Raw genomic sequence first — 24,009 nt, 5'->3', positions numbered from 1 at the left:
TTAAAAAAAAGAAAACTGATGGTTTCTAGGGGGGTGGGGTGGGCATATGTATTAAATATGTGACAGCTATTAAGGACAATACCTGTTGGGTGATGTATGGAATTGTTGAATTTCTTTATTGTATACCTGAATCTAATATAACACTGTATGTCAACTATAGTGTAATTAAATAACAATATAAAAAGGAAGAAAATGAAAATTAAAAGTAGAACTACATATGATCCTGTAATTGCACTCCTGGTTTTTTACCCAAAGTATATAAAAACACTAAGTTGAGGGAATATCCACAACCCTGACTACTGTGGCATTGCTTACAATAGCTAAATTTTAGAAGAAGCCCAAATGTCCATCAATAGATGAATGTATAAGGAAGATGTTACACCACACACACACACACACACACACACACACACAGGAGAGTATTGTTTCTCCATAAAAAAGAATTAAATCTTACCATTTGAAACAAAATAGGTGAAAGACAAAAGACAGTATAGTTCTTTTTTTTCTTAATATGAAGTTTATTGTCAAATTGGTTTCCATACAACACCCAGTGCCCATCCCAAAAGGTGCCCTCCTCAATACCCATCCGCCACCCTCCTCTCCCTCCCACCCCCATCAACACTCAGTTTGTTCTTAGTTTGAGAGTATAGTTCTAAGCAAAATGAAGTAGTCTGAGACACAAGTACCATATAATTTCATTCATACGTGGAAAAAAAAACACGAACAAAGGGGAAAAATGAAAAAAAAGCAGACTGTTAACTGTAAACAACAAACAGTGGTTACTGTGGGGGAAGTGAGTAGGAGAATGTGCAAAATAGGTGAAGGGGAATAAGAGAACACTTCTCTTGGTGACCATTTAGTAATATATGGAATTGTTGAGTCATTATATTGTAGACTTGAAACTAATACAACACTGTGTGTTAACTACACTGGAATTTAAATACATATACACACATACACACACACACACACACACACACACACACACACACACATTGAAAGAACTTACCCTTCACTTTACATAGGAGATCTGGGCAATCCCTATACCACAGGACTCCTAAAAATATCACTGAGTTAGTACAGGCTTGCATTTTATTTGCTATATTCTATACCAGCTAAAATTCAAATGTTTTATCAAGAAGTTTATATTCCTGCTTGCTCAGTAGGTCCAATCAATATAAAGTCATCAGTGCAATATATCAATGTAGTATCTTTGTAAGGAAGAGGAAACCAAGATCCCTGAAGAACTAAACTGTGATTAGGCTGGAGAGTTAATATACCTCTAAAGTATGACCATGAATATATTTTTTGTCCTTGAATAATTAAAGAAATTGTTACTGGTGGGCTTTATGGAAAGATAGATAAAAAGATATAGCTTCATACTGGGTACGAGAAGGTATGTGAATTTGCTCAAGAAATGAAATTACAACTGGCATAGCAGCTACCATAGGATCACTACTTGGTTAAGCTAGTAATAATCCATTCTTTTTCTTACACAGATCAACCTCTGTACCTCAAAGCCAAATAGAAATATTGAATGTGGATGTGATGGAAATCACCACTCTTGCATCTTGCATCTTTGATGTTGGCAAGTATCTCTGCAATCCCTAAAGGAATGTTAGGTATTGCTTTTGATTTACTATCTTCCTAGGTAAAGGTAATAATTATGGCTTCCATGTGGCCTTTCCCATAATAGCCTCATTCTGCAGGTCAGGAAATAAATATTAATTCTTACAGCTATTAAGTATGCTACTCTAATTATGCATTCTTGAACTGGAAGGAATGATTCAGGATGGTCCTTTACCTGATGGGTTAACCTGAATTTTTATTTCTGAAGCATCTGGACTATAGTATACTTGTCCTGCTTGGATTATGTTATCAATTTTACGTTGCCCTTAATCTTAGAACATGTTAATACTAAGAGAATGTCTAAGTGATGTTCTGTATTCTAGACATATTCTTTCTCACTTCCACTGTGGATCAGTTGTTTTATTTTGATTTGCTAATAACGCAGATTCTTTTATTCACCAGACATTAGGCTCCTAAGCCTTCCCATAGGCCCACCTATCCACTGTAAAATCCTTAGCTATGTCAGTTTAGCAAAAGTCTTTCTTCCTCCATATCTGAGCATTGTCATTGTCTGAACAAGTTCCTTATCCTCCACCATCTATAAGGATGTGTAAAATAAGCCTTCCCTGTATTCACCAAGACTCCTGTGGGTAGATTAGTCAACAACTCCTTTAGCCTTGATGTTTTCTTTTAGTAATTTTTCATTTACAGTCACCCACCAGGCTTCCTGGATAAAAACTACCACTTGCTCCTGATGTATTTATAATTGAACCCAATTCTGTAAAGAGGTTTCTCTCCCTCTATTGTCATAGTCCTGGATAATGTATGTTTTTATTACTTTAACTAATGTCTGGATCTGTTTTGATGATGATGATGATGATGATGATGATGATGATGATGTTATGAGACTCAGATAAGGTCAGGTACATTTTTAGACCTCCAGACCATCCCCCAGGACCCTGAGTGTGCACTTTTGAAACATTTATCTTCACTCCTATTTGATCAAGGATCCATTAGTGACTGACTCCTAAACAATTGCTTCAGAAATATCCTTAAAGCTGGTATGGATAAAGTTTGCTTCTAAAAATTTGGGTTCTAATTAGAAGATATGTTAGGGTCCCAAAGAGAGGCAGTACAGAATGCTAGGTTTCTTTGTTTGTTAAACTCTGAATAAGAGTACACAGCAAGCACCTGTGTAAGAAACAGGTTTAAGTGCCAGGCTAAAGGAAACTAAGTTAAAAGTCCCAAATTTCTCTTTCCTTACATGTAAAGATATTCATAGTTAAGAACCTGGTAGCTTGTCAGTGTATTGAAAGCCTCTTTCTTGAACTCTCACTGAAAATATTCCTAATTCTGATTCCATGCTGTTATTATGATTTTACTAAGGATAATTTGGAACTTTAATCAACCGTAGGGAAAATTTAATGTCTATTCAAACTAGCTTTTCTAAAACTTCTCCCTTCACATCAGTTTTTTTCTGCTTTCTCCTTTTACTGCTTTGAATCTTACTCCAATTGTTCTTGAATCCTTTGATATGTCCTCTTTATAACCCTTACCACAACACCTCTCTCTGTTCAGCTTGCCAGAGTTTTCCCTTCTCATGTTAGCCCCTATTCACTTGAGCTTTAAGCCTACTGCCATTCCTTGAGGGCTCTCAAGGGGTTATGGATCCACAAAAGCAATCATCTGAGGCTGAAAAAAAGAACAAAATGCTATTTGGAAGAGAACTGGATGTTTTGTCTATGATACGCTTTGGAGACACCCAGAGAGCAGCTAAATATCCTTTCAGGCACTGATTAAGTTGAATCCAGAAACTGCACAGGATTTTTTGTCAGGGCAAAAGAACATTTTAAAGGGCTTCTCCACAAATATTGATAAACAGGTAACCATACTTTGTGTCATGTCAGAACAATTTAGATAAAAATATAAAGTGCAGACAAACTGGGTCAACTGTATTACTATGTTTTGCTGATCCCACATTTTATTTATTTATTTATTTATTTATTTTTAGTCTTTTTTTTTAATTTTTTTTTATTTTGAGAGAGAGAAAACGTGCATGAGCATATGAATGGGGGAAGGCCAGGGTGAGGGGGAAAGAGAATTCCAAGCAGGCTCCATGCTTCCAGAGTAGACCCCTATGAGGGGCGTGAACTAACCAAGTGTGATATCATGACCTGAGCCAAAATCAAAAGTTTGATGCTTAACTCACTGAACCATCCGGACACCCCTCACCTCATATTTTAAAATAAAAGCCGTAAGATCTCTGTTGGAATGTCTGTATGTTTATATACATTTATGTACACATGAGTGCATATGTTTATGCCTAGGTGACATATTCCTACCTATGGATGATATTACCAAATTAATTTATAAACCCTATAAAGAAGTTCTATTCACATAAACTTAGAGATAAATTATTTCTTTAAATTAAGTATCACTCCAACAGTGCAAGAGGGTTCCTGTTTCTCCACATCCTCTCCAGCATCTATAGTCTCCTGATTTGTTCATTTTAGCCACCCTGACTGGCATAAGGTGGTATCTGAGTGTGGTTTTGATTTGTATTTCCCTGATGAGGAGCGACGTTGAGCATCTTTTCATGTGCCTGTTGGCCATCTGGATGTCTTCTTTAGAGAAGTGTCTATTCATGTTTTCTGCCCATTTCTTCACTGGATTATTTGTTTTTCAGGTGTGGAGTTTGGTGAGCTCTTTATAGATTTTGGATGCTAGTCCTTTGTCCTATATGTCATTTGTAAATATCTTTTCCCATTCCATTGGTTGCCTTTTAGTTTTGTTGATTGTTTCCTTTTCAGTGCAGAAGCTTTTTATCTTCATGAGGTCCTGATAGTTCATTTTTGCTGGTGCAGCCACTCTGGAAAACACTGTGGAGGTTCCTCAAAAAATTAAAAAGAGATATACCCTATTACCCAGCAATAGCACTGCTAGGAATTTACCCAAGGGATACAGGAGTGCTGGTGCATGGGGGCATTTGTACCCCAATGTTTATAGCAGCACTTTCAACAAGAGCCAAATTATGAAAACAGCCTAAATGTTCATCAACTGATGAATGGATAAAGAAATTGTGGTTTATATATACAGTGGAATACTATGTGGCAATGAGAAAGAATGAAATATGGCCTTTTGTAGCAAAGTGGATGGAACTGGAGAGTGTTATACTAAGTTAAATAAGTCATACAGAGAAAGACAGATACCATATGTTTTCACTCTTATGTGGATCCTGAGAAACTTATCAGAAGACCATGGGGCAAGGGAAGGAAAAAAAAAGTTAGAGAGGGAGGGAGCCAAACTATAAGACACTCTTAAAAACTGAGAACAATCTGAGGGTTGATGGAGGGTGAGAGGGAGGGGAGGGTCGGTGATGGGTATTGAGGAGGGCACCTGTTGGGATGAGCACTGGGTGTTGTATGGAAACCAACTTGACAATAAATTTAATATCAAAAAAATTAAGTAAGTATCCTAAATATATATGAAATTTTAACACAAATCCAATTTTTCTTAAGTTCCTATGACCTGGCATAATCTTTGGTAAATAAAACTAGATTTAAAAATTGTTGGCAAAATAAATAAGGCATACCTTTAGAGTTGTCGTCATCAAATATAAGAAGGAATATCTTTAACCACCTCACACCCATCAGAATGGCTAACATTAACAACTCAGGCAACAACAGATGTTGGTGAGGAGGCAGAGAAGAGGATCTCTTTTGCACTGCTTGTGGGAATGTGAACTGGTGCAGCTGCTCTGGAAAACAGTTTGGAGGTTCCTCAAAAAATTAAAAACAGAACTCCCCTCGACCCAGAAATTGCACTACTAAGTAGTTATCCAAGGTATACAGCTGTGCTATTTCAAAGGGGTACATGCACCCCAATGTTTACAGCTGCACTATCAAAAATAGCCAAAGTATGGAAAGATCCTGGATGTCCATCAACAGATGAATGGATAAAGGTGTGATACACACACACACACACACACACACACACACACACACACAATGGAGGATTACTCAGCAAACAAAAAAAATTAAATCTTGCGATTTGTAACCATGTGGATGGAACTAGAGGGTATTATGCTAAGCGAAATTAGTCAGAGAAAGACAAATATCATATGACTTCACTCATATGAGGAATTTAAGATAGAAAACCGATTAACATAATGGAAGGGAAACAAAAATAATATGAAAACAGGGACTGGGGCAAACTCTTAAATATAGAGAACAGAGGGTTGCTGGAGGGGTTGTGGGAAGGGGGATGGGCTAAATTGATAAGGGCATTAAGGAATCTACTCCTGAAATCGTTGCACTATATCCTAACTAACTAGGATGTAAATTAATAAGTAAATAAATTAATTAATTTAACAAAATGATACAGAACATTACAATTACCCAAAAAGTTCTCTGATATCATTTCCTTGTTGGCCCCTGCCCCAAATCCATTCCAGAGGCAACCACTGTTCTGGTGGTCTTTGGCCATAGATTGGTTTTGCCTGTTTTAGAACTTCATATAAATGGGAACCATATAATCTGTGCTCTTGTATGTCTAGATTCTTTTAGTAAGAATGAGGCTTTCAATATGCAGCCATGTTGTGTTATGTATAAGTACTTTGTCCGTTTCTAATGCTAATCAAGTTTCCACTGTCTAAATATACTACAGTTGGTTTATCCATTCTTCTATCAATGGGTATCTGGGCTGTTTCTAATTTTGGACAACATTTTAAATAAAATTGCATATCTTTAGAGTTGCCATCATCACACATAATGAAGACACACAATTTTTTTCTTTTTAAAAAATATAATGTATTGTCAATTTGGCTAACATACAGTGTTTACAGTGTGCTCTTGGTTTTGGGGGTAGGTTCCCATGATTAATCATTTACATACTACACCCAGTGCTCATCCCAACAATGTCCTTCACTTATTATCCCCTCGCCCCTGTCCCATCCTCATCAACCCTCAGTCTGTTCTCTGCAGTTAAGAGTCTCTTATTGTTTGTCTTCCTCTCTGTTTGAAACTATTTTTCCCCTTCTCTTCCCCCATGGTCTTCTGTTAAGTTTCTCACATTTCACATAGAGTGAAAAAATACGATATCTGTCTTTCTTTGACTAACTTATTTCACTTAGCATAATACCCTCCAGTTCAATCCACATTGTTACAAATGGCAGGATTTCATTATTTCTCATTGCCAAGTAGTAATCCATTGTATTTATAAACCACATCTTCTTTACCATTCATCAGTTGATGGACATTTAGGCTCTTTCCATAATTTGGCTATTGTTGAAAGTGCAGCTATAAACATTGGGGTACATGTGTCCCTATGATTCAGCACTCCTGTATTCCTTGGATAAATTGGATAAAAGCCTAGTAGGGCTATTGCTGGGTCATAGGGTAATTCTATTTTTAATTTTTTGAGGAACCTCCACAGTGTTTTATTTATTTTTTTTTTAGAAGCATTAGCTCATTTTATTTTTTGTTTGTTTGTTTGTTTGTTTGTTTTTTATGAAATTTATTGACAAATTGGTTTCCATACAACACCCAGTGCTCATCCCAAAAGGTGCCCTCCTCAATACCCATCACCCACCCTCCCCTCCCTCCCACCCCCCATCAACCCTCAGTTTGTTCTCAGTTTTTAACAGTCTCTTATGCTTTGGCTCTCTCCCACTCTAACCTCTTTTTTTTTTTTTTTCCTTCCCCTCCCCCATGGTAGCAACGTGGATGGAACTGGAGAGTGTAATGCTAAGTGAAATAAGCCATACAGAGAAAGACAGATACCATATGGTTTCACTCTTATGTGGATCCTGAGAAACCTCCACAGTGTTTTAAAGAGCAGCTGCACAAGTTTGCATTCCCAACAACAGTGCAAGAGGGTTCCCATTTATCCACATCCTCTCCAGCATCTGTTGTTGCCTGAGTTTTTAATTTTAGCCACTCTGATTGGTGTGAGGTGGTATCTCAATGTAGTTTTGATTTGTATTTTCCTGATGGTGAGTGATGTTGAGCACATTTTCATGTGTCTGTTGGTCTTCATAATGTATTCTTTGGAAAAGTGTCTATTCATGTCTTCTGCTCATTTATTCACTGGAATATTTGTTTTTCAGGTGTTGAATTTGGTAAGTGTTTTATAGATTTTGGATACTAACCCTTTATCTGATATGTCACTTGCAAATATCTTCTTCTATTCTTTCAGTTGCCTTTTAGTTTTATTGATTGTTTCCTTTGCAGTGCGAAGGTTTTTATCTTGATGAGGTCCCAATAGTTCATTTTTTCTTTTAATTACCTTGCCTTCAGAGATGTGTTGAGCAAGAAATGACTGCATCTAATGTCAAAGAGGTTGTTGCATGTTTTCTCCTCCAGGATTTTAATGGTTTCCTGTCTCACAATTAGGTCTTTCTTTAATTTTGAGTTTATTTTTGTGTGTGGGGTAATAATGTGGTCCAGTTTCATTCTTCTGCATGTTGCTTTCCAGTTCTCCCAACACCATTTGCTAAAGAGGCTGTCTTTTTTTCCATTGGATACTCTTTCTTGCTTTGTCAAAGATTAGTTGACCATACAACTGTGGGTCCAATTCTGGTTCTCTATTCTATTCCATTGGTCTATGTGTCTGTTTTTGTGCCAATAACATACTGTCTTGATGATTACAGCTTTGTAGTAGAGGCAAAAGTCCAGGATTGTGATCTGCTTTGTTTTTTCTTTCTCAAATTACTTTGGCTATTCAGGGTCTTTGGTGGTTTCATACAAATTTTAAGATTATTCTAGCTTTGAGAAGAATGTCAGTGCAATTTTGATTGTGATTGAATTGAATGTGCTTTGGGTAGCATTGAAATTTTAACAATTTTCATTCTTCCAATCCATGAGTGTGGAATTTTTTCCCATTTCTATGTGTCTACTTCAATTCCTTTTATAATTTTTCTATAGTTTTTAGTATACAGACATTTACATCTTTGGTTAGGTTTACTCATATGTATTTTATGGTTCTTGGTGCAATTGTCAATGGGATCAATTTCTTGATTTCTCTTTTTGTTTCTTCATTATTGGTGTATAGAAATGCAACTTATTTCTGTGCATTGATTTTGTATCCTGCAACTTTGCTGATTTCACGTGTCAGTTCTAGCAGCTTTTTGGTGTAGCCATTTGGGTTTTCATGTAGAGAATCATGTAATTGCAAAAAGGGAAAGTTTGACTTCTTTCCAATTTGGATGCTTTCATTTCATTTTGTTGTCTGATTTCTGAGGCTAGGACTTCCAACACTATGTTAAACAGTGGTGAGAGTGGACGTCCCCATCATGTTTCTGATCTCAGGAGGAAAGATCTCAGTCTTTCCTCATTGAGGATGATGTTAACTGTGGGCTTTTCATATATGGCTTTTATGATGTTAAGGTATGTTCATTCTATCCCGACTTTCTTCATGGTTTTTATTAAGAATGGGTGCTGAATTTTGTTAAATGTTTTTTCTGCGTTTATTGACAGGATCATATGGTTCTTATCCTTTCTTCAATTAATGTGATATATCACATTGATTGATTTGTAAATATTGAACCTGTACCTCAGGAATGAATCCCACTTGATCATGGTGAAAAATTCTTTCAATATACCATTGAATTCGATTTGTTAGTATCTAGTTGAGAATTTTTGCATCCATGTTCATCAGGGGTATTGGCCTATAATTGTCCTCTTCTGTGGGATTGCTGTCTGTTTTGGGAATCAAGGAATGAGTCTAAAAGCCTTCCTTCCATTTCTATTTTTTGCAACAGCTTGAGAAAGATAGGTATTAACTCTGCTTTAAATGACTGGTAGAGTTCCCCTGGGAAGTCATCTGACTCAGGACTCTTATTTGTTTGGAGATTTTTGGTAACTGATTCAATTTCTTAGGTGGTAATGGGTCTATTCAAATTTTCAATTTTTTCCCATGTGAGTTTTGGTAGTGTGTGGATGTCGAGGAATTTGTTCATTTCTTCCGGGTTTTCCAGTTTGTTGGCATACAATTTATGATAGCATTCTCTAATAATTCTTTGTATTTCTGTGGTGTTGGTTGTGATCTGTCCTTTTTCATTCATGATTTTGTATATTTGGGTCCTCTCTCTGTCTCTCTGTCTCTCTCTCTCTCTCTCTGAGAAGTCTGACTAGGGGTTTATCAAATTTGTTTATTTTTTATTAAAAAAATGAGCTCTTAGATTCATTGATCTGTTCTTTTTTTAAAATTCTATATTGTTTATAACTGCTCTAATCTTTATTTCTCTTCTTCTGCTAGCCTGGGGGTTTATTTTCTGTTCTGCTTCTAGTTCATTTAGGTGTGAGGTTAGGTTTTGTGTTTGGGATTTTTCTCTTTCTTTCTTTCTTTCTTTCTTTCTTTCTTTGGTTCTTTCTTTTTTTTCTCGGTCTAGCTTTTTCTTTAATAATTTAACTTTATTTTTTATTTTTTAAAATTTATATCCAAATTAGTATATAGCGAAGCAATGATTTCAGTAGATTCCTTAATGCCCCTTACCCATTTAGCCTATACCCCCTCCCACAACCCCTCCAGCAACCCTCAGTTTGTTCTCCATATTTATGAGTCTCTTTTGTTTTGTCCCCCTCCCTGTTTTTATTTATTTTTGTTTCCGAAACCTCCACTTATGTTCATCTGTTTTGTCTCTTAAAGTCTTCATATGAGTGAAGTCATATGATATTTGTCTTTCTCTGACTAATTTCACTTAGCATAATACCCTCCAGTTCCATCCACGTAGTCATAAATGGCAAGATTTCATTCTTTTTGATTGCTGAGTAATAATCCATTGTGTATATGTATATATATATATATATATATATATATATATATATATACCACATTTTCTTTATCCATTCATCCATCAATGGACTTTTGGGTTCTTTCCATATTTTGGCTATTGTTGATAGTGCTGCTATAAACATGGAAGTGCATATGTCCCTTCGAAACAGCACACCTGTATCCCTTGGATAAATGCCTAGTAGTGCAATTGCTGGGTCATAGGGTAGTTCTATTTTTAGTTCTTTGAGAAACCTCCATACTATTTTCCAGAGTGGCTGCACCAGCTTGCATTGCCACCAACGATGCAAAAGAGATCCTCTGTCTCCACATCCTCACCAACATCTGTTGTTGCATGAGTTGTTAATGTTAGCCATTCTGACAGGTGTCAGGTGGTATCTCATTGTGGTTTTGATTTGTATTTCCCTGATGATGAGTGATGTTGAGCCTTTTTTCATGTGTCAGTTGGCCATCTGGATGTCTTCTTTGGAGAAGTGGGATTTTTCTGTTTCTTTAGATAGGCCTGGATTTTAGTGTATTTTCCCCTTAGGATTGCATTTGCTGCATCCCATTTCCCTCCCTTGCCGCTCTGCTTAAACCAAATTCAGTAAGCAGCATGGCATCAAAACTGGCTGCCTAATCTGTTTACACCAAGTCCTGCCCCCCTGTACTCTGCTGGTACTGTTTTTCATGGGCAGGTGTGCCTAAGGGCCAGACCAGTGGGCCCCTTCTTCTGAAGGCCAGCAGAAACTCCACACGCACATCTACTGACCATTGAGTTCTTCAAGGCTTCAGTTCTAGAGAAAATACCATGATATTTCATTTAACAAGCAGATCAGAGTTCTCCTAGTTAAGACTTACCACATTCTTGCCAAAGTCCAAACACTGCACAGTGCAAGCAAGAAGAGCCTGCACATATGACAGACCCGAGGGACAGAGTGGCCAAAACAGCAACAGAGTGCATGCATCACACAACACAGACACTCCCTGAAGCACAAGGCCATGGACGGTATACAACCTATTCATAAGGCTATTACTCTCAGCAGTAGGAAATATAACAGGCTTTTCTAACAAATAGAAGAAAGAGAGACCTAGACAAAATGCAAAGGTGAAGGAATTCACCCCCAAAGAAAGAAGAAAAGGTCACAGCCAGAGATCTAATCAAAACAGATATAAGTAATATGCCTGAGAATTGAAACAGAAATAATAAGGATACTCGCTGGGCTTGAGAAAATCATGGAAGACATCAGAGAGACCCTACCACAGAGAATAAAGAGTTAAAAAAATCATCAGGCAGAAATGAGCAATGCAATAACTGAAATTCAAAAACAATGGAGTTAATGGCCACAGGAATAGAAGAAACAGAAACAAATAAGTCATATAGAAGAGAAAATTATCGAAAATAATAAAGCTGAACAAAAGAGAAAGAAGAATTATGGATCATGAAAGTAGACTTAGGGAACTCAGTGACTCCATCAAATGTAATTAACATTCATATAATAGGAGTCCCAGAAGAAAAAGAAAAAAAAAAGTGGACAGAAGGCATATTTGAAGAAATAATAGCTGAATACTTGCTTAATTTGGGGAAAGAAACAGACATCCAAACCCAGGAGACACTGAGAACTCCCATCAAAATCAACAAAAGCAGGGTAACACCAAAACGTATTGTATTTAAATTTGCAAAATAGAAAAAAAAAAATCCTAAAGGCAACAAAACAAAAGAAGTCATTAACTTACAAGGGAAGACCCATAAGACTAGCTGAAGATATCTCCACAGAATCTTAGCAAGCCAGAAGGGAGTGGCATAATATATTTAACATGCTGAATGGGAAAAACATGCAGCTAAGAATACTCTATCCATCAAGGCTATCAATCAGAATAGAAGGAGAGATAAAGAGTTTCCTAAACAAAAAATAAGGGAATTTGTGATCACTAAACAAGACTTACAGGAAATACTAAAGGGGACTCTTTGAGTAGGAAGGAAAAATAAAAGTAACAAAGGCTAGAAAGGAGCAGAAAAAGTCTCCAAGAAAAGAACAACAACAAAAATAATAAAATAGCACTAAATACACATCTATCAATAATTATTCTGAATTTAAATGTACTAAATGCTCCAATAAAAAGACATAAGGTGTCAGAATGGATTAAGGAAAGAAAAAACAAGATCCATCTCTATCATGCCTACAAAAGACTCATTTTAGAGCTAAAGACACCTGCATATTAAAAGTGAGGTGATGATTACTGGAGAGTGTTATGCTAAATGAAATAAGTCATACAGAGAAAGACAGATACTATATGTTTTCACTCTTATGTGGATCTTGAGAAACTTGATAGAAGACCATGGGGGAGGGGAAGGGGAAAAAAAAGTTAGAGAGGGAGGAGGAAAACTATAAGACTCTTAAAGACTGAGAATAAACTGAAGATTGATGGAGGGTGGGAGGGAGGAGAAAGTGGGTGATGGGCATTGAGGAGCTCACCTGTTGGGATGAGCACTGGGTGTTGTATGGAAACCAATATGACAATAAATTCCATATAAATAAATAAATAAATAAATAAATAAATAAATAAAAGGTGATGGAAAAACATATATCATGCAAATGGATGTCAAAAATAAAGCCAGAGTAGCAAAATTTATATCAGACAAACTAGATTATAAACCAAAGACTGTAACAAGAGATGAAGAAGGACACTGTATCATAATAAGGGGATTACCCAACAAGAAAGTCTAACAATTGTAAATATTTATGCCTCCAACTTGAAACTCACAAATGTATAAAATAATTAATCAAAAACATAAAGAAACTCATCAATAATAATACAATAATAGTAGGTGTTATGCCCAGAATTTGTGATCCCCAAAGACCACCAGGGAGCCGAGTCCGATGCAAAAGCAAAGAGCCTTTATTCAAGCTAACTCGAGCTCAATCCCCTACCTGCACGGACGCATCAGTGAGATGCCAGGGAGAGAGAGCAAGTTTCAAAAGCACAAAGGTTTTATAGGGGTCTAGGGGCAGTTGGTGAGGTAATGGCTGTGGCCTCAGCTGATTGGCTGGGGAAGGGTCGTGGCCTCGGCCAATTGGCTGGGGAAGGTTTGGAGTCCTGTTACGCAGGTTGCTGGGTGTGTTTTGATTGGGAAGTTTCAATGGGTGAGCGGGAGGTTACTCAAGGGGAGGAGGCATGGTTTGAGGTTTCTGTGATTTTCCTGGAAAGGGGGCATGTTGGGGACATAGTCACTCAAGGTGGAGGACACAGAACAAGATGGAATCAGCCGGCATAGGTCCGCTCTTTCAGTAGGGAATTTAACACCCCATTTACAACAATGGACAGCTCATCTAAGCAAAAAATCAGCAAAGAAACAATGCCTTTGAATGACACACTGGATCAGGTGAACTCAAAAGATATGTTCAAAACATTTCACCCTAAAGCAGCAGAATACAAATTCCTTTCAACTGCACATGGGACATTCTTCAAAATATATCACAGAATAGGTCAAAAATCAGACCTCAATTAGTACAAAAAAATGAGATCATACAATGCATATTTTGTGACCACAACCCTATGAAATTTGAGGTCAACCACAAGAAAAAATTTGGAAAGACCACAAACATATGGATGTTAAATAATATTCTACTAAAGAATCAATGGGTTGACCAAGAAATTAAAGAAGAAATACAAAAATACATGGAAAAATAAAAATAAAAACACGGCAATCAAACCTTTGAGATCCAGCAAAATTGGTCTTAAGAAGATAAAGTATATAGGAATACAGGGCTACCTAGGAAGCAAGAGAAATCTCAAATATTTGTGACATTTTTTCCTTCTTTAGGAAGGATTTAGGAAGGACTGGATTGTGTTATACTTTCCTCTTATGACTGCCTATGCTGCATCCCAAAGATTTTGAATATATGTTTTCATTTTCATTGGCTTCCATGTAATTTTTAATTTCCTCTTCAATTTCTTCTTTAACCCAAAAATTCCTTAGTAGGATGTTCTTTAGTCTGCAAGTATTGGTGGTATTTCCAATTTTATTCTTGTGGTTGATTTCAAATTTCATAGTGTTGGGGTGCCTGGGTGGTTCAGTCAGTTAAGCGTCCAACTTCGGCTCAGGTCTTGATCTCACGGTTCATGGATTTGAGCCCCACATCAGGCTCTGTGCTGCAGCTCAGAGCCTGGAGCCTGCTAAGGATTCTGTGTCTCCTCTCTCTCTGCCCCTCCCCCACTCATGCTCTATCTCTCTTTGTCTCAAAAGTAGATAAGACATTAAAAATTCAACTTTCATAGTGCTGCCTGAAAATACACATGGTATGATCTTGATTTTTTGTACTTCTGATTTGTTACCCAGTATGTGATCTATTCTGGAGAATTTTCCATGTGTGCTCAAGAAGAAATGTTTCTTTAGGATGGTATGTTCTGAATATATCTGTTAAGTCCATCTGGTCCAGTGTGACAGTCAAACCCATTATTTCCTTGTTGATTTTCTGCCTAGATGCTCTATCTATTGTTGTAAGTGGGGTGTTAAAGTTCCCTACTATTATGGTATTATTATCAATTAGTTTCTTTATTTTTTTTAAGTTTTTATGTTTTATTTTATATTTGAGAGAGAGACAGAGCCTGAGCAGGTGAGGGGCAGAGAGGCAGGGAGACACAGAATCTGAAGCAGGCTCCAGACTCTGAGCTTTCAGCACAGAGCCTGACGTGGGACTTGAGCCCACAAGCTGCAAGATTATGACCTGAGCCAAAGATTATGATGCTCAACCAACTGAGCCACTCAGGTGCCCCAGTTTCTTTATGTTTTTAATTAATTGACTTGCATATTTGGGTTTTTCCAAGTTGGGGACATAAATATTTATAGTTGTTAGAACTTCTAGGTGGACAGACCCCTTAATGATGATATAATGCCCTTCTTAATCTCTTATTATAGTCTTTGGTTTAAAATCTAGTTTGTCTTATGTAAGTACAGCTGCTCTGGACTTCTTTTAACACCCATTAACATGGCAGATTGCTCTCCATCCCCTCACTTTCAATCTGCAGGTGTCTTTAGGTCTAAAATGAGTCTCTTGTAGGCAGTATAGAGATGGATCTTATTTCTTTCACCATTTCTGATACCCTATGTCCTTTGATTTAGTATACAAATCCATTTACATTCAGAGTTTTTATTGAAAGATATTAATTTAGTGCCATAGTTGTTGTTCTGGTTATGTTCTCTGGTCCTTTCTAGTCTTTGTCACTTGTGGTCTCTTTGTTTTGTTTTGCTTTGGTTTGGTTTGGTTTGGTTTTTCCACTCAAACAGTCCCCCTTAAAATTTCTTACAGGGCTGGCTTAGTGGTCATGTGCTCCTTTAGTTTTTGTTTGTCTGAAAAACTATCTCTCCTTTTATTCTGAATGACAGCTTTGCTGGATAAAAAATTCTTGGCTGCATATTTTTCCCACTCAGCAGGTTGAATATATCCTGCTACTCTTTTCTGGCCTTCCAAGTTTCTGTGGACAAATCTTCTGTTAACCTGTTCTATCTTTCCTTGTAGGTTAATGACTTTTTTTTCCCTTGCTGCTTTCATGATTCTTACCTTCTCTGTGTATTTTGTGAATTTGACTATGCTATGCCTTGATGATGGTTGATTTTTGCTGAATTTAATGGGAGTTCTCTGTGCTTCTTGGATTCTGATGTCTGCAACCTTCCTTGGGTAGTGAAGTTTTCAGCTATAATTTGTTCACATAAACCTGCCCCTATTTTCTCTCTTAATCTTATGTGACTCTTATAATATGAATGTTATTCCTCTTTAATAAGTCATCAAGTTCTCTAAGTTTTGTATCATGACACTTTGCCTTTGTTTCCCTCTTTTTTCAGCTTCATTATTTTCCATAATTTTATCTTCTATATCACTGATTTGTTGTACTATCAACAATAGCCAAGTTATGGGAAGAGCCCAAATGTCCATCGACTGATGAATTGATAAGACACACACACACACACACACACACACACACACACACACACAATGTAATATTACTCAGCAATAAAAAGAATGAAATCTTGCCATTTGCAACAACATAGATGGGACTAGAGTGTATTATGCAAAACGAAATAAGTCAGTCAGAGAAAGGCAAATATCATATGATTTCACAAATATGTGGAATTTAAGAAACAAAATAGATAAACAAGGGAAGGGAAAGAAAAAAAAAACAGAGAGGGAGGCAAACCATAAGAGGGAGTGCTGGAGGGGAGGTGTGTGGGAAGATGGGCTAAATGGATGATGAGCATTAAGAGAGCACTTGTTGGGATGAGTACTGGGTGTTATATGTAAGTGATGAATCACTAAATTCTAGTCCTGAAAACAATACAATACTATATGTGAACTAGCTTAAACCTAAATTAAAAAAAAAAAAGTAAAAAAAAAAAACTCAAATAAACAACTTAATGTTATACATATAGTAGCTAGAAAAAGAACAACAAAGCCAGCAGAAGAAGGGACATAATAAAGATTATAGCAGAAATAAAATATATAGAATTAAAAAATATAAGAGATCAAAGAAACCAGCAGCTGGTCCTATAATAAAATATATAAAATTTATAATAAAATAAAATTGATAAACCTTTAGCCAGACTTATCAGAGAACAGAGAAAGGACCAAAATAAATGAAATCACAAATGAGACAGGAGAAATAACAATGCCCCAGAAGTACAAAAAAATTATGAGTATATTATGAAAAACTGTATGCCAACAAATTCCACATTCTGGAAGAAATGGGTCAATTTGTAGAAACATAACTGTAACAAGAAGAAATAGAAAACTTGAACAGACTGATAATCAGCATAGAAACCAAATCAGTAATCAAAAATCTCCCAAAAAACAAAAGTGCAGGGCAAATGGCTTCGTAGACAAATTATACGAAACACTTAAAGATGAAGTAATGTCTGTACTTCTCAAAGTATCCCCAAAAATATAAATGGAAGAAACTTCTAAAATATTATATGAGGCTAGCGGTACCATGATTTCAAAACCAGACAAAGACTCCACTTAAAAAAAAGTAACTATTGGCCAATGCCTGGATGAACATGAATGGAGAAATTCCCAATAAAATACTAGCAAATCAAATTTAACAGCACATTAAAAGAATCATTCAGCATGATTAAGTGGGTTCAATATCCACAAATCAATCAACATGATATACAACACATTAATAAAAGAAAGGAAAAGTATAATATGATCCTCTAATATATACAGAAAAATTATTTCACAAAGTATAAGATCAATTCATAATAAAAACTCTCAACAAAGTGGGGATAGAGAGAACATATCTCAACATCCTAAAGACAATATATGAAAAACCTACAGCTAATATTACCCTCAACAGGAAAAAAATACTAAGAGCTTTTTATCTGTGGTCAGGAACAAAACATGGATGACCACCTTCACTACTGTTATTTAATATAGTAGTGGAAGTTCTAGCCACAGCAATCAGACAACAAAAAGAACGGTATCCACATGGGCAAGGAAGAAATCAAACTTTCACCATTTTGCAGATGAAATGATATTCTATACAGAAAACCCAAAAGACTGCTCCAAAAATTTGCCAGAACTGATACATGAATGCAGTAAAGTTGAAGGATACAAAATCAAGATACAGAAATCTGTTGTATTTCCATACAATAATGAAGCAGCAGAAAGGGGAATCAAAGAATCAATCCCATTTACAATTGCACAAAAAAACCCATAAGATACCTAGGAAAACCCAACCAAAGCAGAAAAAGATTTGTATTTTGAAAACTATAAAACACTGATTAAAGGAACTGAAGATGACATAAAGAAATGGGAAAACATTCCATGTTCATATATTGGAAGAACCATTATGGTTAAAGTGTCTACACTACCCAAAACAATCTATAGATACAATGCAATCCTTATCAAAGTATGACCAGCATTTTTTACAGAACTGGAACAAACTATCCTAAAATTTGTATGCAACCATGAAAGACCCTGAATAGCCAAGACATTCTTGAAAAAGAAAAGTAAGACTGGATGCATTACAATTCTGGACTTCAATTTACATTACAAACCTATGCTGATCAATGCAGTCTTGTATTGGCACGCACACACACACACACACACACACACACATCAATCAATGGAACACAATAAAAAAACCAGAAATGAACCCACAACTACATCGTCAACTCATCTTTGCTAAAGCAGTAAAGAATATTCAATGAAAAAAAAGACAATATTTTCAATAAATGGTTTGGGGGGAAATGGAAAACAAAATTCAAAAGAAAGAAACTGGTCCACTTTTACACATACAAAAAATAGATTCAAAATGGATGAAAGACCTAAATGATCCAGGAAATCATCAAAATCCTAGAGAAGAACAAAGGCAATAACCTCTTTGACATTGGCTGTAGCAACTTCTTACTAGATATGTCTCCTTAGGCAAGGTAAACAAAATAAAAGTGAACTATTGGGACTTCATCAAAATAAAAAGCTTCTGCAGAGTGAAGGAAATGATCAACAAAACTAAAAGGCAACCTTCAAAATGGGAGGAGATTTTTGCAAATGACATATCTGGTAAAGGGTTAGGATCTAAAATATATGAAGCACTTATAAAACTAAAACCCAAAACACAAATAAAAAATGAGCAGAAGTCATGAATAGAAATTTTTCCAAAAAATACATACAGAAGGCCAACAGACACATGAAAAGATGCCCAACATCACTCATCATCAGGAAAATACAAAGCAAAACTATGAGATATAACCTCACACAAGTCAGAATGGTTAAAATTAGCAACCCAGGGAAGAAGAGATGTTAGTGAGGATGCAGAGAAAGGGGAACCCTCTTGTACTGTTGGTGTGAATGCAAACTGGTGCAACCACTCTGGAAAATACTAAGGAGGTTCCTCAAAAAGTGAAAAATAGGACTACCCTGAAATCCACCAATTGTACTTCTAGGTATTTACCCAAAGGATACAAAAATACTGATTTGAAGAGGTACCTGCACCTGTGTGCTTGTAGCAGCATTATCAACAATAACAAATGATGAAAGAGCCCAGATGTCCATCTACTGATAAATGAACAAAGATGGTGTGGTACACACACACACACACACACACACACACGATTATTATTCAGCTATTAAAAAGAATGGAACCTTGTCATTGGCAATTATGTGGATGGAACTGGAGAGGCTTATGATAAGTGAAACAAGTCAGTCAGAGAAAGATAAATGCCATATGATTTTACTCACATGTGCAATTTAAGAAATGGAACAGATGAACTTTGGGGAGGAAAAGGAGAGACAAACCAGGAAAGAGACTCTTAACTATACAGATCACACTAAGAGTTACTGGAGGGGTGGTACATGGGGGAATCACTGAAACAGGTGATGGGGATTAAGAGGGGCACTTGTAATGAGCAATGGCTGATGTGTGGAATGATTAAATCACTAGATCCTACACCTGACTAATACTACGCTGTATATTAATGGGAATTTAAATAAAACGCTTGAGGGGTTCCTGGGTGGCTCAGTTGATTGAGCATCTGACTCTTGATTTTTGGCTCAGGTCATGATCCCAGAGTCATGGTACTGAGCCCTGTGTTGGGCTCTATGTTAAGCCTGCTCTCTCTTCCTCTGCCCCTCTCCCCAGCCCACACGCTCCCTTTCTCTAAAATAAATAAATAAATAAATAAATAAATAAATAAATAAATAAATAAATAAAATGAATCTTATAAATATATCCATTTAATCTTATCCAGCTTTGAGGCGCAGGAAGATGGCAGTGTAGGAGGACGCTGGGCTCACCGCGCGTCCTGCTGATCACTTAGATTCCACCTACACCTGCCTAAATAACCCAGAAAACTGCCAGAGGATTATCAGAACGGAGTCACCGGACCCAAGTGCAGACGAGAGGCCCACGGAAGAGGGTAGGAAGGGCGGCGAGGCGGTGCGCGCTCCACGGACTGGCGGGAGGGAGCCGGGGCGGAGGGGCAGCTCGCCAGCCAAGCAGAGCCCCCGAGTCCGGCTTGCAAAAGCGGAGGGGCCTGACGGACTGTGTTCCGACAGCAAGCGCGACTTAGCGTCTGGGAGGTCACAAGTTAACAGCTCTGCTCGGAAAGCGGGAAGGCTGGAGGACAAAGGGAGGGTGAGCTGCGGAGCCCCCGGACGACAGAGCTCAGTTTGGCGGGGAACAAAGGCGCTCGCCAGCGCCATCTCCCCCGCCCATCCCCCAGCCAAAATCCCAAAGGGAACCGGTTCCGGCCAGGGAAATTGCTCGCTCCGCGCAAACACCCAACTCTGTGCTTCTGCGGAGCCAAACCTCCGGCAGCGGATCTGACTCCCTCTGGCTGCCACAGGGCCCCTCCTGAAGTGGATCACCTAAGGAGAAGCGAGCTAAGCCTGCCCCCCCTCCCGCCATGCACCTTGCCTTCCCACCCCAGCTAATACGCCAGATCCCCAGCATCACAAGCCTGGCAGTGTGCAAGTAGCCCAGACGGGCCACGCCACCCCACAGTGAATCCCGCCCCTAGGAGAGGGGAAGAGAAGGCACACACCAGTCTGACTGTGGCCCCAGCGGTGGGCTGGGGGCAGACATCAGGACTGACTGTGGCCCCGCCCACCAACTCCAGTTATACACCACAGCACAGGGGAAGTGCCCTGCAGGTCCTCACCACACCAGGGACTATCCAAAATGACCAAGCGGAAGAATTCCCCTCAGAAGAATCTCCAGGAAATAACAACAGCTAATGAGCTGATCAAAAAGGACTTAAATAATATAACAGAAAGTGAATTTAGAATAATAGTCATAAAATTAATCGCTGGGCTGGAAAACAGTATACAGGACAGCAGAGAATCTCTTGCTACAGAGATCAAGGGACTAAGGAACAGTCACGAGGAGCTGAAAAACGCTTTAAAGGAAATGCAAAACAAAATGCAAACCACCACAGCTCGGATGGAAGAGGCAGAGGAGAGAATAGGTGAACTAGAAGATAAAGTTATGGAAAAAGAGGAAGCTGAGAAAAAGAGAGATAAAAAAATCCAGGAGTATGAGGGGAAAATTAGAGAACTAAGTGATACACTAAAAAGAAATAATATACGCATAATTGGTATTCCAGAGGAGGAAGAGAGAGGGAAAGGTGCTGAAGGGGTACTTGAAGAAATAATAGCTGAGAACTTCCCTGAACTGGGGAAGGAAAAAGGCATTGAAATCCAAGAGGCACAGAGAACTCCCTTCAGACGTAACTTGAATCGATCTTCTGCACAACATATCGTAGTGAAACTGGCAAAATACAAGGATAAAGAGAAAATTCTGAAAGCAGCAAGGGGTAAACGTGCCCTCACATATAAAGGGAGACCTATAAGACTCGTGACTGATCTCTCTTTTGAAACTTGGCAGGCCAGAAAGAATTGGCACGAGATTTTCAGGGTGCTAGACAGCAAAAATATGCAGCCGAGAATCCTTTATCCAGCAAGTCTGTCATTTAGAATAGAAGGAGAGATAAAGGTCTTCCCAAACAAACAAAAACTGAAGGAATTTGTCACCACTAAACCAGCCCTACAAGAGATCCTAAGGGGGACCCTGTGAGACAAAGTACCAGAGACATCACTACAAGCATAAAACATACAGACATCACAGTGACTCTAAACCCGTATCTTTCTATAATAACACTGAATGTAAACGGATTAAATGCGCCAACCAAAAGACATAGGGTATCAGAATGGATAAAAAAACAAGACCCATCTATTTGCTGTCTACAAGAGACTCATTTTAGACCTGAGGACACCTTTAGATTCAGAGTGAGGGGATGGAGAACTATTTATCATGCTACTGGAAGCCAAAAGAAAGCTGGAGTAGCCATACTTATATCAGACAAACTAGACTTTATTTTTTTTTTTTATTTTTTTTATTATTTTTTTTTATTTTTAAAAAAATTTTTTTTTCAACGTTTATTTATTTTTTGGGACAGAGAGAGACAGAGCATGAACGGGGGAGGGGCAGAGAGAGAGGGAGACACAGAATCGGAAACAGGTTCCAGGCTCCGAGCCATCAGCCCAGAGCCCGACGCGGGGCTCGAACTCCCGGACCGCGAGATCGTGACCTGGCTGAAGTCGGACGCTTAACCGACTGCGCCACCCAGGTGCCCCAGACAAACTAGACTTTAAATTAAAGGCTGTAACAAGAGATGAAGAAGGACATTATATAATAGTTACAGGGTCTATCCATCAGGAAGAGCTAACAATTATAAACGTCTATGCGCCGAATACCGGAGCCCCCAAGTATATAAAACAATTACTCATAAACATAAGCAACCTTATTGATAAGAATATGGTAATTGCAGGGGACTTTAACACTCCACTTACAGAAATGGATAGATCATCTAGACACACGGTCAATAAAGAAACAAGGGCCCTGAATGAGACATTGGATCAGATGGACTTGACAGATATATTTAGAACTCTGCATCCCCAAGCAACAGAATATACTTTCTTCTCGAGGGCACATGGAACATTCTCCAAGATAGATCATATACTGGGTCACAAAACAGCCCTTCATAAGTTTACAAGAATTGAAATTATACCATGCATACTTTCAGACCACAATGGTAGGAAGCTTGAAATCAACCACAGGAAAAAGTCTGGAAAACCTCCAAAAGCGTGGAGGTTAAAGAACACCCTACTAACGAATGAGTGGGTCAACCAGGCAATTAGAGAAGAAATCAAAAAATATATGGAAACAAACGAAAATGAAAATACAACAATCCAAACGCTTTGGGACGCAGCGAAGGCAGTCCTGAGAGGAAAATACATTGCAATCCAGGCCTATCTCAAGAAACAAGAAAAATCCCAAATACAAAATCTAACAGCACACCTAAAGGAAATAGAAGCAGAACAGCAAAGGCAGCCTAAACCCAGCAGAAGAAGAGAAATAATAAAGATCAGAGCAGAAATAAACAATATAGAATCTAAAAAAACTGTAGAGCAGATCAACGAAACCAAGAGTTGGTTTTTTGAAAAAATAAACAAAATTGACAAACCTCTAGCAAGGCTTCTCAAAAAGAAAAGGGAGATGACCCAAATAGATAAAATCATGAATGAAAATGGAATGATTACAACCAATCCCTCAGAGATACAAACAATTATCAGGGAATACTATGAAAAATTATATGCCAACAAATTGGACAACCTGGAAGAAATGGACACATTCCTGAACACCCACACTCTTCCAAAACTCAATCAGGAGGAAATAGAAAGCTTGAACAGACCCATAACCAGCGAAGAAATTGAATCGGTTATCAAAAATCTCCCAACAAATAAGAGTCCAGGACCAGATGGCTTCCCAGGGGAGTTCTACCAGACGTTTAAAGCAGAGATAATACCTATCCTTCTCAAGCTATTCCAAGAAATAGAAAGGGAAGGAAAACTTCCAGACTCATTCTATGAAGCCAGTATTACTTTGATTCCTAAACCAGACAGAGACCCAGGAAAAAAAGAGAACTACAGGCCAATATCCCTGATGAATATGGATGCAAAAATTCTCAATAAGATACTAGCAAATCGAATTCAACAGCATATAAAAAGAATTATTCACCATGATCAAGTGGGATTCATTCCTGGGATGCAGGGCTGGTTCAACATTCGCAAATCAATCAACGTGATCCATCACATTAACAAAAAAAAAGAG

Source organism: Lynx canadensis, chromosome B3 (assembly GCF_007474595.2).
Source record: "Lynx canadensis isolate LIC74 chromosome B3, mLynCan4.pri.v2, whole genome shotgun sequence".
Taxonomy (NCBI): Eukaryota; Metazoa; Chordata; class Mammalia; order Carnivora; family Felidae; genus Lynx; species Lynx canadensis.
Note: the sequence above shows the minus strand (reverse complement) of the source record.